The sequence below is a fragment of the Rattus norvegicus genome, chromosome 6 (genome assembly GCF_036323735.1).
Source record: "Rattus norvegicus strain BN/NHsdMcwi chromosome 6, GRCr8, whole genome shotgun sequence".
Classification (NCBI taxonomy): domain Eukaryota; kingdom Metazoa; phylum Chordata; class Mammalia; order Rodentia; family Muridae; genus Rattus; species Rattus norvegicus.
The window spans coordinates 21,443,919-21,462,990 of NC_086024.1; the positions used below are offsets into that span (position 1 = coordinate 21,443,919).

The window sequence follows — 19,072 nt, forward strand, 5'->3', positions numbered from 1 at the left end:
TCTCACTGAGGATCACACATGGGTTGGGATCTGGCATTGTTCAAGGGTTAAAGATCAACTTTAACCTTTTAAAGAAGATTAAAGTTCTGTAAGTTAAATCAGTTGGCTGGGGCTCTGTCTGTTTGGCTGGGTGCTCATTCCCAGAGCAGATGGCTATCTCTTGATGCCTCCTGGCCACAGGTTCTTTCTTCTTCCATTGATCTTTAATGCTAATGCCAGAGTACCTGGGACGTGGGATAAATAGCAACCGATCAGGGGCTCACAAAGTTTGGAGGAATGCAAGGAGAAATGGCTATATAAATGTTGCTCTGTGTACAAAGGAAAGGACAGTGGCTTGATCCTTGGATGTTAACTAGCAGACATCCCAGTCTTCCACTCTGCATGTTGGAAGGCAGAGTGATACCTTCTAGGTGCTACATAAGTACCACGACAAAAAGACAAACAAGCATAAGTAAACAGACGAGGAGCTGTCAGCAAGAAGATTCATTGAGAGGAGCCCAAACAATTAAAAGTACTAGGCAAGGAGAGTTTGGCACTATGCTAATATGTTAATACTTATTTGATTGATGTGTCAGTCCTGGTATCTGCTGCATTGGGCATTGAAGAAAGATTTATCAGGACGGAGGTCAAGATGCCCCATTCCCGGCTGTATCTCTTTCTCACCCTCTTACTGATTATGTGAGGAATGTGACTAGCCAGGCCCCATCTACCCTTGAACTTTGCCAGATTCCAACCTGTATGTGACTCTCAGTGAGACCCACCCACATCAGGGAGAAGCTGGAATTCCTCTCTTCCCCTTAATGCTCCTTCCCAGAAACGGATGCTTTCACATTTCCTAATTAGGTTGTATTCCGTGTCTACAGGATTGGTGATGAAGGAGATGTTGAAGTGTAATCATAGCTAATATTATTCACGTCTCCGGAATGTGCAGCCGAAGCTGCCTGCTAGCTCTTGGCAGAAAACAATGGTATGGCTGACAAGCTGCCCTTTTATACTGCAGATTTGGATCCGAACTATTTCCTTGTGCTTCGTCATGGTTGCAAAAGAGGTGTCTTGAGAGATGAAATCCACATGCTTTAAGTTCCCATCTCTTACTTGTGTGCGGTTCATTGCATCTGATATAGACTGGTATGACCTGTTAGAACGTCCAGAAATGGGGCCAAATGAAACACCCTCGACACCTCCCTTGAAATGTTTGGTTGCCTAGAGGCCCAACTAACCACACAAAAAATAATGATCTTAATCATTGGTGTCCTGCCTGGCATTGTGCTGAACTATGAAGAAGAAGATACATGTGTCTTCTGAAATGGCTTGCAAACAGGTGAAATAGAAGGAGGGAGGGGAGATGGCTGCAGGTGCATCAGAAGTTCACACAGCAAGCTCGACACACTGTCAACAACAAAAATGCCGTAGATCACAATGCCGAATAACATAAAGCCAAAGCAACTGGGGCTGTAATGGTGGGATAAACAAAGTTTAGTGACTCATCAGAGGAAGGGATGATTAACTCAAAGGGAGGAGGATTACCAAAGGATGGTATAAGGATGAGTAAGGACTTATGAAGATGGGCGTACTTTCCAGAAGCTAAATAGATGGGACAGGGTCATGAGTAGCACAGAACTGTAGTAGCACAGAGGACGGGTAATAGCCCAGTGGGCGGGATGATGACACTCCTGCTGAGGTGCAAAGAACACTGAGCAGTCAGATGAAGGACCAGAGAAAAGGCAGGGAAAGGGGCCCTGAGGAAAGTGAAAGAACACAGCAGAATACCCCATTACTCACTGTGTGGAATGCCTCTATTACTAACTGTTTGGAATGTGGCAGGTGGGCAGATGAGGCTGTCTGTCCAGGTCCAGGTCCAGGCAGCAGATGTTTGTAGTCTGCTAAATGCTCCATGTTTTATCTCAGTGGCTGTGAGAAGCCAGCTAAGGTACTCCCATCTATTTGACTTGATGACTAACCAGACCTCGGAAGATTGGTGGAACATTATGAGAACTTTAGCCAAAGGTGTAATTAGGTATAACTGAGTGATAAATAGCTTCATATGATCCCATAAGTTTTATTAAGTAGCAGAGGAAAATTAAATAATTATACCTACTCAGTATTATTAATCCCCAATGATCACTCTCTCTTGTTTCATTGTTTATGTGAGACTATTTTCTGATCAGTGATCAGCTCCTTGAGGAAAGAACGGTGAGGCCCATGTTTAATTCATCTCTCTGTTGTTCACAGTTCCCAGCACAGCCCTTGCACATATCAACTATTCTGTAAGTATGAGGGAATAGATGGAAGAAATTGAAGCTCTGTGTTTGGATTGTAAATGTCAGATTACACCAAGAGAAAGTCTTTCCACTCCCTCGTGTTGCAGACAGTTGCTTTGTCTCTCTATTTGCTTATGAGATACTTGGAATTCACAAGAGATTTTCAGAGCTACCCTGTTTCCTATCTCCTTAGAGATCATAAAGATACGATTCTACAATTTCCAGAAGATTCCAAGGTAAACTGCTAAACATTTAAAACAATCTGAATTCATGAATTCATGAGCCAGACACCAAAAGAGCCATATGTTGGTCAATACTAGTCCAGATGGAACAGGAGCCTCTTGTTAAAGATTCAAAGTCCAACCACCTATTATTGACAGGTAAGGGCCAGGTTAACCAGCATTCTCTAAAGCAGAGGTTCTCTACCTTCCTAATACTGCAATCTGTAATAAGGTTTCACATGTTGTGGTGAGCCCCAACCATTAAATTATTTTCCTTCCTACTTCCTCACTGTAAATTTGCTACTGTTATTAATTATAATGTAAAGAATCAGTGTTTTCTGATGATCTTAGGTGATCCCTATGAAAGGGTCATTGAACCTTGAAAGGGGTCATGACCCACAGTTTGAGAACCGCTGCTCTAAATTCTTCAATGTCCAGTATTTTCTCATTCAGTAGCATTTTGTGTGCTGAAGAAATCTGCTGATACAGATTACTGGGCTTATTTTGGTCATTGAGAGTTAATGTTTTTATCCCAATAATGCAACCACAATGGGTATATAGCCACTCATATCTTCGGTATGGGAAAAAGAATATGGAGTCTTGGAATGGAGAAATGGCTCAGCAGTTAAAAGTGCTTCCTGCTCTGGGTTCGGTCCCCAGCTCAAAAAAAAAAAAAAAAAAAAGATTAAAAAAGTGCTTCCTGGTCTTCCAGAGCACTTGAATTTGGTTCCCAGCACCCTTATCACATGGTTCACAATATCCTTAAACTTCAGATCCAAGGGAATGATACCTTCTTCTGGCCTCTGAAAGCAGTAAATAAATATGACATACACTCATGCAGATACATGCACATACATACATAAAAATAAGAATAAACCTAAAAAATATGGAACCTTATGCTTTTTTATGTATACATACACTTGATGCTTTAATATTTGGCTTACTTTGCTGGATTGTCAATTCTAGTTTTCTGTTGTTGTTTGTTGAGGATTTTCAGCTCTTTCAGTGTTATTTTTCAATTTAATCATTTTATATTTTAAAGAAGTTAAGACCACAAGCCCTTCATTATAGAACAAGTACAAGATGAAAATCAGCTTTTTAAAATAATAGAGCACTTACCCACTTCTCAACATTTCTCTCCCATAAGTTAACTTTTTTCTTTATATATATATATATATATATATATATATATATATATATATATATCCATTGTACATGACATTGTGTTAGGTGAAGACATTATACTGTGTATATTATAAACCGAGTATATGCTCCTCGCCTCTGTCTTCCTCTCTCTCCCTCCTCACCTCTGCCATTAGGCCCCCTGCTCTCCTACACAGTTGTGTTTCTCCTTTTATGTCATGGCTATGTACACAATTATTTTATTGCATCTACATAAAACCTGGTAGCCATATATAAAAGAAGGACACCCTTTGTCTTTCTGCAGATGGCTAAATTTGTTTGACATGATCAATGTCTTTAATATGATTAACTCAGTTGCATCCATTTTCCTGAAGGTCCAATTTCATTCTTTTTAGTGGCTGAAAATAATTCCATTGTGTATTTTTGCCACCTTTTCTTTACCCATCCCTCTGTAGTCGGCCTCTCAGATTGGTCCCTTAACTTAGCTTCTCTGTGGTGTGCTGATTTGGAGGGTGTAGCTGGATTTTCTTGAGGAATCTCCATACTGACTTCCATAGTGGCTGGATTGCTTGACACCCCTACTAGCAGGACGTAAGGGTTCCCCTTAGTTCCATCTCAGCATCTTTTTAAGAAAAATTTCTTAAATAGTTCTAAATTTGCAAATAAATTATGAGATAATACACTATTTGCAAATAAATTATGAGATAATACACCATTCTCCCATTAGTAATCAATGAACAATATTAAAGTACTGTTTTAAAGATTTTATTTTAAATTATGGGTGTGCATGCAGGCATGCGTGCATGTGTGTGGTATGCCCTGGTGCCCTTGGAGGCCCCTGGAACTATAGTTATAAGCAGTTGTGAGCAATTTGGCATGGTGTGAAGAAGCAAATTTCTGATCCTGGGAACCAAACTCAGGTCCTTTGCAACAGCAGTCTGTAGTCTTAACGCAAAGCCACCTCTGCAACCCTGAAACGCTATTTTAATTAAGGTCCTAACTATTAGAGCTTCCGCTGTGTCACCAGTATCTTTTCTGTGCCTGGATTCTGTACAACACACCTCATTACTTTTGCTTACCATGTCTCCTTAGGCTCGTATTTGCAGTGCCACGTTCTAAGATTTTCTTGGGTTTTGATGATCTATATGGTGGGTTTAGAGACAGGGTAACCCAGCTGACCTTGAATTCACAATCTTCCCAGCTCAGTCCCCAGTGTCCTGGGCTTGCAGGCATGTGCCTCAACATCTGGCATTCTTGAGAGTCTTCAGAGTCCTGAGACATTGTAAAAATTTCCTGCAATTAGAAAGTATCTGGTGTGTGTGTGTGTGTGTGTGTGTGTGTGTGTGTGTGTGTGTGTGTGTGTGTAAGACTGGGTGGAGGCCCTGGACTTGAAAGGTGAAGATCACAGAGATAAAATGGCTTCTGATCATACCACACAAAGGCTGCTATTAGCAACAAGAATTGTGACTATTGATGCTGATCCCAGCCTCCTGACCAGGCTCCCATTTATTAGATTCCTCTTCCGTCCCCTCCCCTTCCAATGGGCTCTTTGAATGAAGTCATATAGTTTCCACATGTAATGAAAGAGCAAGGATTTCTAACTCACTTCTTCAGTGACTGTCTACATAAATGATTTGACACTATTCTAATGGAAGCTGTCCCCCATTTATTTGATTATTTGGTCATGTACCTGGTCTTGTGGATGTTTATTATATGCTCTGGAGTATAATTCAATTCTGCTTTATGATGTTCCTCAAATTGTTGTAGAGTTGGTCGCTGGGAGTGCTCTGTCGACTTCTGTGTTCCTGTCATGTAGTCACCAGGGTCTTTTGCTGGAGTCTTTTTTATTTCAAGAACTACAAGATGCTCAAGCCTCATCCCGCATATGTCATCAGCCTCTCCAAGAACCAGCCATTTCTTTAATGAGCTCTGCCCCTTTAATTGGAGGATGGTGTTAAATACCAAGATCTGGGTGTGCTCCTTGCAGTTGTGATGCCATGGTCTCTAGGCTCACTCCCATGTTTGGTGTTCATGTTGAAATGTGTCTATGTCAACCTATATGCCTAGTCATAGGTCTATAAAAATTCCTATCTGTAATCAGTATCTACCTACACACACACACACACACACACACACACACACACACACACACACACACACACGCTGACATTCTAACCCCAGCCCACCATAGATAAGTCTTACAAGGCTGTACCTCTCTCTCTTACAATGAAGACTCGGTCTTCTACCTCCAGCTATCTATTTTCTTAGTGGGTGAACTCCAGTATACTTTATAGAACTCTGTAATTGTTAGCCAATACACTCATAAACCATTTGATAGACTGGAGTGCCTTTAATCTTATGGGCCCAATAATTTCCAGGTGTACTCAGGGGAACACTTTCCCACATTTCATCATATGTCACACAGATGAACTGCTTTGTCATACTTTGTACACCATCCTGAAATCCTCCAACCTCCTAAATGATTTTTAAATTTTGCATAAAAGTTCATCTTTTTTCCGTAAATTCTATGGCAATGGTTCTTAATCTTTCTAATACTGCAACCCTTTAATACAGTTCCGCACCCTTCCGGTCTGTACCTCTGCTAGGGCAGATCAGCGTGTCTGCCCTTTTCAACACTGCACAGTCTACAGGTCTCCCAGGAGATCTGCTGCAACTCGGGGACACAGGAGACAAACTCCAGGTAGGAACACCCAGGCCAGTTAATACCATAGATAACCAGATGGTCAGAGACAAGCACAAGATTATAAGCAAAGAAGCCAATATGATTTGGCACCATCAGACTCCAGTTTTCCCACCATAGCAAGCCCTGAATAGCATGATGCTGACCTAAAATCCTATCTCATGAAGATAATAGAGACCTTTAAGGGGATATAAATAACTCATTTAAAGAAATATAAGAAGACTCTGTTAAATAGGTAGAAGCTCATAAATAAAAAACAAATATTTCAAAGAAATATAGGAAAATACAATCAAATAAATGAGGGAATTGAACAAAGTGGTCCAAGACCTAAACATGGAAGGAGAAACAATAAAGAAATCACAAATGGAGGCAAACCTGGAAATGGAAAATTCAAGAAAGAGGTCAGGAGCTACAGGTGCAAGCATCACCAACAGAATGCAAGAGATAGAAAAGAGAATCTTAGGCATAGAAGATACCATAGGAGATATTGACACAATGGTCAAAGAAATTCCAAAGTATAAAAACCTCCTGATCGAAAACATCCAGGAAATCCAGAACAGAATTAAAAGACCAAACCTAAGAATACTAGAAATAGAAAAGAACAAAGATTCCCAGCTCAAAGGACCAGAAAACATCTTCAACAAGAAACTTCCCTAACCTAATAATAAAAATGTACAAGGCCATAAATGTACAAGAAGCCTACAGAACACCAAGCAGATTGGACCAGAATAGAAAATCCTCCTGTCACATAATAATCAAAATACTAAATACACAGAACAAAGAAAGAATATTAAAAGATGTAAGGGAAAAAGGCCAAGTAAGTTCCTTATAAAGGCAGACCTATCAGAACTACACCAGACTTCTCAAACAGAGACTATGAAAGCCAGAAGATCCTGGACAGTTGTCATACAGACCCTAAGAGAACACAAATGTCAGCCCAGGAAAACTCTCAATAAACATAGATGGAGAAACCAAAATATTTCATGGCAAATATATATTACTATTTAAACAATATATATCTACTAATTTAAACAATATATATCTACTAACCCAGCCATACTGAGAATTCTAGAAGGATAACTCCAACACAAGGTGAGTATCTTCCAAAGAAAATACAAGAAATCAATCATCTCACAACAAACCCAAAAGGAGAGAATCACACAAATAATTCCACCTCCATCAACAAAGGTAACAAGAACAATCACGTGTCTTTAATACCTGTCAACATCAACAGAGTCAATTCCCCAATAAGAAGATATAAGCTAACAGATTGGACATGCAAGCAGGACCCAGCAGATGGCTGCATACAAAAATCACACCTCAACGACACAGACAGAAAATACCTCAGAGTAAAAGGCTGGGAAAATGTTTCTAAGCAAATGGTTCCAAGAAACAAGCAGAAGTTGCCATTCTAACATCCAATAAAATAGACTTTCAACCAAAAGTTATCATATGAAACGGGAAAAGACACTTCATTGTAATCGAAGGAAACATCCACCAAGAAGAACTCTCGATTCTGAATATCTGTGCTCCAAATACAAGGGCACACACATTCATAAAAGAAACCGTACTAAAGCTCAAAGCACACATTGCACCTCACACAATAATAGGGGGAGACTTCAACACCCCATTCTCATCAATAGAAGCAGAAACTAAACAGAGACAGCGAAACTAATAGAAGTTATGAACCAAATGGATTTAACAGCTATTTACAGAACACTTTACCCTAAGACAAAAGAATATACATTCTTCTCAGCACCTCACACTATCTTCTCCAAAACTGACCATATAATTGGTCGCAAAAACAAGCCTCAACAGAAGCAAGAAGATTGAAATAATCCCATGCATCCTATGAGATCATCACAGACTAAGGCTGGTCTTCAATAATAACAAAAACAACACCATACTCAAATAAAAGAACAATGAGGTAATGCTGAAGAGAGAGACAGAGACAGAGAGAGGCAGAGACAGAGAGAGACAGAGAGAGACAGAGATACAAAGAGAGTCAGAGAGGGGCTAGAAAGATAGCTCAATGGTTAAGAGCACTGACTGCTCTTCCAGAGGTCCTGAGTTCAATTCCCAGCAACCACATGGTGGCTCACAACCATCTGTGATGGGATCTGATGCCCGCTTCTGGTGCGTCTGAAGGCAGCAACAGTGTAATCACATACACATTTTTTAAAAAAGAGAGACAGAGGGAGGCAGGGGAAGAGTTTTACTGTGGTCTTCACTGGAAAGGTGAGGGAGGGAAGTTGGGTTTTTTAAATTTTGTTCTATCTGTTTGCTTGTTGTATGTGAATAAAGTTAGGAATTGGAGTCACTTCAAACTATTCATAATGGCTTATCAAAAGGAGTCTAGGGCTTATCTAACCCTGGCCTGGGGTGATTAGGCCAAGAGATCTACAAAGGTAGGTAAAGATAGTGGCTGGTTTGCATATGAAAGGCATCCCCTAAGGCAAGCAGCCCCTGCCTCTAGAAATTTGCTAAACTCTGTGAGCCTGGCCCCTTTCAAAGTCAGCAAGGCTCCCCAGGGTTAGAGCACCAGAATAAAGAGACCTGGCCATAGTTTTCAAGGATTTGCTTGTCAGTCCTGCTTGCTCTGGTGTTAACTGAAGCAGCCTCCCTTGCTTGTTCCTGAATCTATGCTACAGAAACCTCCCCCAGATGCTCCTTCTTCAAGATCTGCTAAGGTGTGGTTGCTTCTGGTGTGGGTGGCTGAGCTGCACCTGTTCTGTCCTTTGTGCTTTGCAAAGCAGGCCTGTGCACCTGTCCTGTGACCCCTTGTGACCCTTGTGAGATGGGAGATTCGATTTGCCTAGTGCTTTTATTGCCATTTAACAGCTTTCATGCCTTCCTGCTTGCCAAACAACCTAAATGTTTGCAGATACCCTATCTGTCAATCATTGGATGATCTTTGTTTTGGTTCCCTTTTTCTCTCCTTGGCTATAGGCGCTGTCCTTTCTCTCCTAGGCTAACTTGAATGCTTATCTACATCTCCTCTCTACAGAGTCCATGAGGAGGTGTTCCTAGAAATACAGGGATAGGTGGGGCTGTTCCTGTATTTCTCTCTCTCTCTCTCTCTCTCTCTCTCTCTCTCTCTCTCTCTCTCTCTCTCTCTCACACACACACACACACACACACACACATATTCACACACTCACACACACATATTCACACACTCAGACACATATACTAACACACACATGCACACATACACACACATACACACACATACACACACATACACACACATACACACATAATTGTACACATGCACACATAATCATACACACACATACACACACATACACACACATACACACACATACACACACATACACACATAATTGTACACATGCACACACATAATCATACACATAAACACACATACACACACACACACACACACACACACACACACACACACACACACTATGTCCACCCTTATAAATAAAAAGCAAAGCTCACATAGCTGAGGTATAGTGGCCCTGGGCCACTACTGGTAGAGAACTGAGGACTGCCCCTGGTTGCTGACTCCAGGGCATGTATTTTGCTGGAAGCCACAACCTTCCCACAGTCATAAAAGTCCCACTTTCTTATCCTACTCTTTGTAAAAAATATTTTAAAAAGCTCCATTTCAAATTAAAGCATTTGGAGCAAAAAGAAAAAGAATCTAAAACGTCTATACTGGGATCTTTAGTACTAACTGAATGATCTATGGGGGAAGCCACAATGCTGGTTGGTTTTGCTTTCCCATAGAAAGATACTTGAGGTCAACTTTAAATTTTAAAATCTCATTTACTGGGGCTGGGGATTTAGCTCAGTGGTAGAGCGCTTACCTAGGAAGCACAAGGCCCTGGGTTCGGTCCCCAGCTCCAAAAAAAAAGAACCAAAAAATAAAAAATCTCATTTACTGATGTCACTGTGTGCATGCACATGAGTGCTGCAGCATACTCAGGGAAGTCAGAAGATCATCTTCAGGATTTACTTCTGTCCTTCCATTTTGGGTTTGGGATGGAACTGAGGTCATCCCACTTGTATAGCCACTGCATTGATACACCAAGCCATCTTGCCAGCCCCTGAGATAATTAGGTTTAAGAGAGAAAGTTCATTGCCTCATAGTGAAGGTCCTGGACCAGTTGCTTTTGGACTATGGTTAATGGAATCAATAGCAATGGCTGAGATGGAAAAATGATGGGACGGCCTCCTGCACTTCCCTTCAAAGGCATTCTCTCAAAGACAGGATCAGGCTCTGAAGGGCTACAGCATCTTCCAATGCTGTAACCCTTCAGTACAAATCTTTCAACACATGGACCTTTGGGGGACATTTAACATTCAAGCAGCAATCCCTAACTTTATTTGGGGCTTCGGGTTTCCCTGACCTTAAAATGTGAGCCAAGAGTAGACGAACCTTAAGTTTCCATGAAGCCTTGAGGATAGTGAGATAATCAGATGCACCTGTGTCTTTCCCTTTCAGGATAAGAAGCATGGGAGGAAAGCCAGGCAAGGCACTCATCTGGTGACCGTCATCGGTGTTTTTCTGGCAATATTCTGCCTTTAAGTTCTGTGAACTGGGAGTAAGCAGAAGACCAGCTTTTATTAACTTGAAAGCAAGTAGGCTAGAATGGCTACTATGACAGGCAACCAGCTATTAAGCTAGCTGGGCTCACCAGAGCAAGTCTAGGCATCCACCCCATTCAGGTGCCCACTGACTGACTGACTACCTTGTTGGTTACCCATAAGCTTGACCCTACCTGGTAAACGTCCCTAGAGTTCCAACAAACCCCAGGTCCACCTTGCTCTTGAACACAGGTCACTCTTTACACCCCTGAACCACCGGCCTGATCTCACTGACTGTGCTGTCGTTATATTGATGGATCCATGCTTTGTGTCTCTGTATAATTACGCCACTGTAACAAAGCACCACTGGGTATTTTGTAAGACCAGAAGACTTAAAGCATGTAAAAAACAACTTGTTTCCTCATACTTCTAGAAACTTCAAGTCTAGGATTAGCAGGTTGGTTTCTCCCCAACCTTTACTTCCTCACTTGAAGATGGTCACTTTCTCTCTGGTGTCTGCTTGTGTGTCCAAAGCTAGGGTGACAGTCGGAGTGATTTGAGTTGACCTCGAAGATCTCACTTAGCCTGAATTATCTCTCTTATTAACTTAAAGAACACTCATTCTGGGGTCATCTAAGATCTTGAAACTCTAACATGTGAAGAAAGGGACTCAACTGAGCCCATAACAATCTTGGCATCCGATTAGTTCTTTTCGGCCTTCCTCAAATACATCCCTCTCTCAGTGAGGCTGAACCTTAACTAATTCAAATTTCTCTTTCCGTATAATAACCCCCTCTACACCAATTTACCTTAGAGCAGTTTATAATCCCTTTACACCAGCCAAACTTAACAAAGGCCCTAGTAGAAGGTTGATTTATTAGATAACTGAAAAACAGTCTTGTTTAACAAATAACATCGTCGATAGCTCTCTCTGCATCAGTCCACATGATCTCCTTTGTCCTTTTGCTCAAAGATGACAACTATAGGAACATAAGTCAAATGGAAGACGCAGACACACACACCCATGTGCACACATGAAACAGAAATGTTGACGGAAACTGCGAACGCTGCTGTGGGCAACAGATAATCTAGGGAAGTCACTGTTCGTTGTGGTGGGAAGGAGAATTGTAGAGAGATGACCAGGAAGAAGGGAAGGGAGGAAGAGGGCACAGGAGAATAGAGATGGACCTCATCTTCACCATGATGGTGGGGATCCCGTATGTAGATAACACTCACCAACGCAGTCCTTAGTCCTCACAGACACCCTCTGTGTCTGGCCATTTTGCCTAAGTTGTAAAGATCTTTACCACATGTGGCGCACTCAGACCTGTGCGATGGAAAGTTTGGGAATCATTGCATATTAGCCAAAGCACCATTACTTATTACTCTTTCTATAATTAAACTCCACTTTCAGGTCATCTCAAAGTGGTTTCAGCTGTGCCTTTTGGGGTCTCTCTTAGTCTGCGTGGTTTGCCACATCAAAAGGATTATTCTGGATACTGGATGGTGCACAGAAAGTATTTCCCTCAATTACGCAGGCTGGAAAGTGTGAAGCGAAGGCCGAGACCTGGACTGAGGGAAGCCCATTTCCTGGTTACCAGGCAGCTGCCCTCATGGTGTTCTCATACTCTGGAATTGCTGGGCACTCACTCTCTGGAGTCTCCTTTCTAAATACTAGCCCTAATGACAAGGACCCCATCCTGATGTCCTTAAGCACCTCTCAGAGGCCCCGCCCACCTCCTAACACCATCACTTTGGGGATTAAGATTCTTAACGAATGAGTTTGGTAAGACAAATATTGAGCTCAGAACAGAGCCCAGAAGAGTCAGAGAGGAACTGAGTACGCCCTGGTGAGAGGGTGGGGTGCTACGATAGAAGCGTCCCCTACTAGGGCTCAACAGGGACCTGGAGGTGCAGCCATCCCTTCTCCCATTTACAATTCCATATCAAATAGGAAACATCTTGAAAACTACTGAGGACAGTCAAGGGTCAGCTTTACCACACCGATACACTCTATATTACCCATGTCATGTGATCCTCATTTCAGTGCTTTCTGGCCCATTGTCAGATAACACCAGAATATATGTTCTTACCAAGCACTCAGGAGGCAGAGGCAGGAGAATCTGAGGTCAACCCGGTCTACATAGTGAGATCTGGAGAGAGAGGGGGGGTGGTTAGTAGACTATGGGGCTGATTCTCTTGTGTGAGTTTAGTTGTATGCTCGCTTTATCGCCTCTTCAAGTTTAAATAGCTTAGGAGTAGGAATGTATTCATCTTTAGACCCCTTGGAGTGCCTACCACACACAGTGCTTCAAATTCTGGTGTTCAATAAACTAAAACTGAATGACAAGGAGAACGGTAGAACGTTGTTCACCAGGGAGCAGATCTGTGCTGTAAATCCTGGGACTTAGAGCATCGTGGAAAGAACACATACAACTCCTATCTTTGCTTTCTAGGCAGACTTCAAATTAGGCACAAGGTAAAGATAAGCTTATAAAAACAACGAGGAAGCCCTAGGCCCTTCTTAGGGACAAAGATTTTTTTCTGTAGGTTCCCAGAGGTGACTCAGCTCTCTTGGTCAGTTTAGTATTCAGTGTTGTGGACATTTCTGGGCTAAAATACAAAGGAAAGGGTTTGTTTTTTTCTTTCTGTGTGTCAGACATCTCTTATATGGGTACCCAGTTTGAATGTTTTTTGATTCTCAGATGAATTCTCTGAGACATAGCCAGAGGCATCTAGATGTCCCTGGAAAGTCTATTTGGAGGTTTTGGGAACATAACTTCCATATGTAGCCAAGTGCTATGGAACAGCAAAAGAAACATAGGCCAGCTCAAGGAGAGGGCCCGTGTGTTACTTAACTCAAAGTAGGCACTTCATGAACGTGGGTTGACATTGTTGATAGAGCGCCCTCCCATTGTTAGCCAACCTGTTAAGTCCTGTGGCCCTAGTAGCTCAAAGTGCTGTCACGGCCACACCTACTCATCTGCTGCTACCTAGAAAGATACCAGCCAGATGGAAAATCTAACATCCACCCTGCCAAGTAGGAAAATATATTCAAGGTCACAGAATATTAACAGGGAGGTTCCCCGAGAGCAAGCCACCTTGGGTCGCTGAGAAGATAGTGTACAACACTATCAGTTGTGGTTTACAAGTTATCTCTTAATCATTGCTTTACAATGGTGATCAGATTGTGCCCACACCGGTAGTTGAAGGTCACATCCACAAATATTTAGATATCATTGTCTGTGATGTAAATATCAGCACAGCCCTGTGAATAGTCTATAGTTTGTTTTCTGATCCTTTTGAGAGGGGAATCCAAGTTAAATGACCTGTCTTGCGTCCTCAGAAGACGAGCTGTCCTTGGAGCACAGAGATTTCTGACTATGGGTAAGAAAAAAAAAATGGCTGATGGCAGAGAGATCTTTGAGGCCACATGTGTCTGCAGGCGTAGGGGAGGATCATGGGTATGTTTTCTATGTGGCCATGGAGGAGAGGAAACATGAAGGATTATCACTGCAGAGATCCCCCAACTTCCTTTCATCTCATTCCCCCACAGAACTGAAATAATCATTCTTCCTGCTCACATTATAGTCGTTGTCACCACTCTAGATGCACATTTCTGTCTGGCACCAAGTAAATTCTATTGAGAATACAATAGTCTGGGTTTGTAAATAGGTACACAAATGAAAGAAGACTCGGAGAAAGAATCTGTTGGGACTGAGATCTCTATAAAGCAAGTGGTCACTGTCTGTATGACCCAGAGTGAATCGAAGAACTGTCCTGTCATTTACTCCTCAAAGCATTGTTGCATTCAATAATTACTTACCATGTGTCTGGTATCAGGTACTGGGATTTATTTGCTCTTTCAAAAACTGCTTAAATTCCTGCTATGTGCCAAGCATTGATCAAGGCGCCAGGATATAGCAGTAAAACGGCAATGTTTCTGTCCTGTAATTTATGTTCAGATGTAGGGGAACGGGAGACATTAAACAAACATATGATCAATATGTCAGGTGTTAAGTCCTGTGGAGAAGAATGAGAAGGTTAAGGGATGAAAAGGGTCTGGACTTTATCTTGGATGGAAGTCCTCTGTGGAGCTAACATTAAAGCAGAAGCCTGAAGACAGCTAAGAGGCAGACACATAGACACCTAGAGAGAGAACGTATCCAGAAACAGTAATAGCAATAATTCAATCAACTATCCTCTCAGAGCTGGGGAAGGGGTTCGATGGTGGAATGACTCATTGCACACAAAAGCCTTTTAAGTCTCTCAAAGTGAAGAGTGGAAACTGAAAGTTTGGTTTTTTTGTTTGTTTTTAAGATGTCAGCTTGCAGATTACAGGCCTAATCACCTTACTACCCAATACAGACGAAACAACCTGAGATGAAAACGTCATGAGATACACGGAAAAGGATGACTAAGAGTAGCGAGGGCTCTATAAATCTTAGGCGACGCTCCTCGCCGGTCATGGATTTCCACTCAGTCAGATAGATCACACCTGCATCTGTAGCTGAAGGCCTTATCCACAGAGTGAATTGCTGCTGGCCTGCGTTCGAAAACTCACACAAACGTCATCAAAGTTCCCGGCTGACCTCCCGCCCTGCTTAAATCTATACCCCAGGCCTGCAGTTTGCAAGCTACCAGAGTGATCCGTCTGATGAGGTAAAGGCTCTTAACCAAAAGTCGACTCAAGCTTCTTTATTTACAAGGAAATTGCTGGTTAGAAAATTTCTAAGCTTTTGGCAACTAGTGAAGCCAGCTCATTAGCACAGGTTACTGTATACAGTTCCTCTCCGGTGTAGTTACCATCAGGGAGCCAAGAGACTAGCTTAAGCTGCAGCTAGAGACGCACTTAAGATGTTGTAATCAGGCTGGGAGTGTAACTCAGAGACAGAGTGTGGGCCTAGTGTGTGCCCTGGGTTCCATCCCCAGCGCCGTCAAATAAAAGTCCCAACCTTCCAGTTTCTTCCTCACACTGCCCCACCTAGATCCGACTGGGGGGTGGGGGATAATGGGGAACATACATGCTTCAGTTCAACCCGAATGTGGCATTTTCGGGGGGAAAACCCCAGCTGAGCACACACGGGTACATTTCAGCTTTGCCAGAAGAAAAATAGTTATGCATTATACATGGACTACAAAGACTTTTTTGGTAAGCTTTCCTCTCGAATGTTTGAGTTTTAGAAAACTTAAAACGTTCCATGTGTTTTGTGTTTCTCCTTCAGTCAGACTAAAGAGAAGGGACTGAAATTTCGGTCTCAGCAGTTGTGCGGGACATCCCAGGAATGTTTAATAAAATATTATCCTGTGCTATGGAGTTTGTAAACGAGGCTCTTAGACTTGAGGTTGCTATTCAGGGCTTTTTATTCAACAGGTATTGTTATCTGCTAGGCCCCACTTTAGGTACAGAAGCTATAAAGTACTTTACGTCCATCCATGCACCACAGAAAACGGGCCATCACCGACACTATAAAAACATATGATGTCATGTCAGGTCGTGAAGAAACTATTCTCCCTGCTTTATTCAGGGAAAGGGAATTTGGGTGGGACTGCTATTTTAGGGGAGGGAAAGTCTCACCCTTGAGGTCTCTTTTGAGAAAGAGATCTTAATGAGAGAGAAAGGAGGCTTTGAAGCTTTGGGGGAAGAAGTGTCCTGGACAGATAGAAGGCAGGCCCCAGCAGGTATAAACTACAGGGCAGCTTGGAAGTCTGATACGGCCAGATGGGTGAGAGCGATTATTGGCAAGGCAGCCTTAAATACAAGCCACTGATGGTTCTCTCACACCCCAACCAGACTCTCCTCTCCCTAGTCCATCCCAGTGGAACCAACTAGTCTAGTCTGGCTTCACAGGGACTCATCCACAGGTCCATGTGCTATAGATATTAGTCACAGACTTCCAAGATTCCCATTGATTTTTTTTTATTCAAGGCTAACCCTCTCTGAAATACAGAGTCTCAGAAGTCTCAGCCTTCAGAAAGAAAGCAAGGTTTTCCTTTCTGCTTAGCAGGAGAACCTTCTAAAGTTAACGCTAAACCCACGAAACCTAAATGCTGCCATGACTAAATCAGGAAATGAACTCATTTGGAAAGAAAATTCGCAAGTCGAGGGCTCTTTTTCCTCACTGAAGGTGTTCAGCACAAATAAAATAAAATGACACAGGGCCTCAGAGAAGCCGGGATGGATCAAGCCAGCACCACTGGACCTTTGAAGAAGTAGGTCACACACAGATTGTCTGCATAGGGCTCCAAGGCAAAGCCTTTTTAAAAACACATATAGTGAGAAACCACCTCTGGATGAAACAGGAACAGCACAGTAGAATGAAAATGGGGTTTTGGAACAAAAGTCTTAACTTCCAGCTACCTGCCACCCTATGTTTGCACAAACTGTAAAAGAAATTATTCACTTAGACACGTGAAAATGGACCGCTTTTAATGGCAGCTAGCAATAGAACAAGTGAAAAAAAATCACACAAGACATATGTGTGAGGAATGTATGCATGCAAAAGGAATTTTCACACAGCATTGTATATACATGCGTATTTGTACTTTTTCAAATGCCATATGTAATGAAAGCTGTGCATAAATATTTATAAAATACTTTTTATCTAACTAGGCCAGTAACATTTAATATTTTTCAATAAATCCGTATATAAAATGTATACATTAGTGCCAAATGGAACATATATTTTGAAATATGAGCCCCAAGTAAAACTCTGAGGAATCTGGAGTGGAACCCAGGTGTCTGCCAAAGGCAACTTGGGAGCAGGCGGTCAGTTGGAGAAAGGAAACAGGGCCGGGTCCCTTATCTTCACCTACTGTTTTGCTTGTCAAAATTCTGGTATCACTTCTGCGGTTTTGAATTTGACTTCCGACCTCATGGCTGTTTAACCTGCCAACTATTATTTTCTTTGAGGCTTTTAACACTCCACCCAAGTATTTTGCTTTCCCGAACAGTTGTGTCCGCTTCCTTTTTAAATTCACCTTAACATTGACCGTGGTTTAAAACCTGGGCTTAAAGTGCACCCTAGTCTAAGGTTTCAGAGCTATTGATTCGGGGCACCCTGGTGAAGACCTGAAGCCCAGAGCGCTCAGGGAAGCCAAGGTCTCCTGGAGGGGCTCAGCTTTGTCCCAGGGTTGGGGCCCGGCCCGGAGCGTGCGACTCCTCAGGGTTCCAACTCCTTTTCCAGGTCAATCAAGCCGGCGGGGACCTCAAGGCCGGAAAACGCCACCTTTTCCTGTCTCCAACCAGGCGGACTAAGGGAGAAGGAAGAGAGGGCGACCTGTTCAGACAATTAACATTAATTCTCTGGGTTCCTACAGAGGTCCAGGGACAGAGGGGCGGGTCGTCCTGAGGCCCTGGCCCGGTGACCGACAGGCGCAGGTGTCGCCGTGGGCGGAATTTTATGGTCCGGAGCGGCAGCAGCTGCGCCACTTGCGCCGCCCCTCAGAGCGTCCGGGAGAGCCGCCACCCCGCTTCCGCAGCTTTAGGTCAATCTCGGACAGACCTGGAGGGGGAGGAGACACCTCCCTCCAGACAGGAAAAACCTGCTGCGTCTGCGTTTCTTTGCGCCCCGCAGGCGCTCAGCCTCCAGCCCCGCGTCTCCCGCGCGTCTGATCCGCGCTCCGGGTTTTGGCGACAGCTTGCAAGGGAAGCAGGCTGCACGCTGACAGCACGCGACCCTCCTCTTCCCTCCCAAGAGCTTCGGCTGCCAGGGAGTCCCCAGGGAGCTGCGGTCGCGCTGCGGGCGACCGGGTCGGTGGCCCTTCTTCCCCGCAGGTCCCCTTCCTCCGCGGCGAAGCCCCGCACTGCTAGGTGGGTTAGGTAGGACAGGGAGAGGCGGGGACACGAGGGTGAGCACGAGGGTCCCGGGTGCGGGCGGAGTCCCATTGTTCTCCCGCACTTACGGACAGCAACGCTCTGGGGTCCCCTCTTTACAGAGAGCACCCCGCCACTTCTCTTTGTGCCTGAGGGAGCCCCAGCCGGGTTTGCCTCAGAGAGAAGCCACAACCGGGGAGAGGTGGGACTGGGAGGTGACAGTGGGTGCCCATTGTCCTCCAAGAGCCTGCAGCCTCGCCGCCACTCCTGCAGGTCTAAGGGTGGTGGGGAGGTGGGGGACAGGTACAGCGGAGGGAAGGTCCGGCTCCGCCCGCACCCTTCTCCCCGCCCTGCCCTGGCCTCACAGCCC

The 19,072-nt window shown here is 43.5% G+C and overlaps 1 long non-coding RNA gene across 1 annotated transcript; it reads right to left on the minus strand.

Moving 5' to 3' along the window:
* Positions 1 to 17,295: 17,295 nt before the first annotated feature.
* LOC134479326 (uncharacterized) lies at positions 17,296 to 18,933 on the minus strand. The gene is made up of 2 exons (XR_010052493.1): positions 18,792 to 18,933; positions 17,296 to 18,140 (listed from the first exon to the last, which is right to left on the minus strand). It is a non-coding gene; the product is annotated as an uncharacterized LOC134479326 (long non-coding RNA).
* Between the last annotated feature and the right edge of the window lie 139 nt (positions 18,934 to 19,072).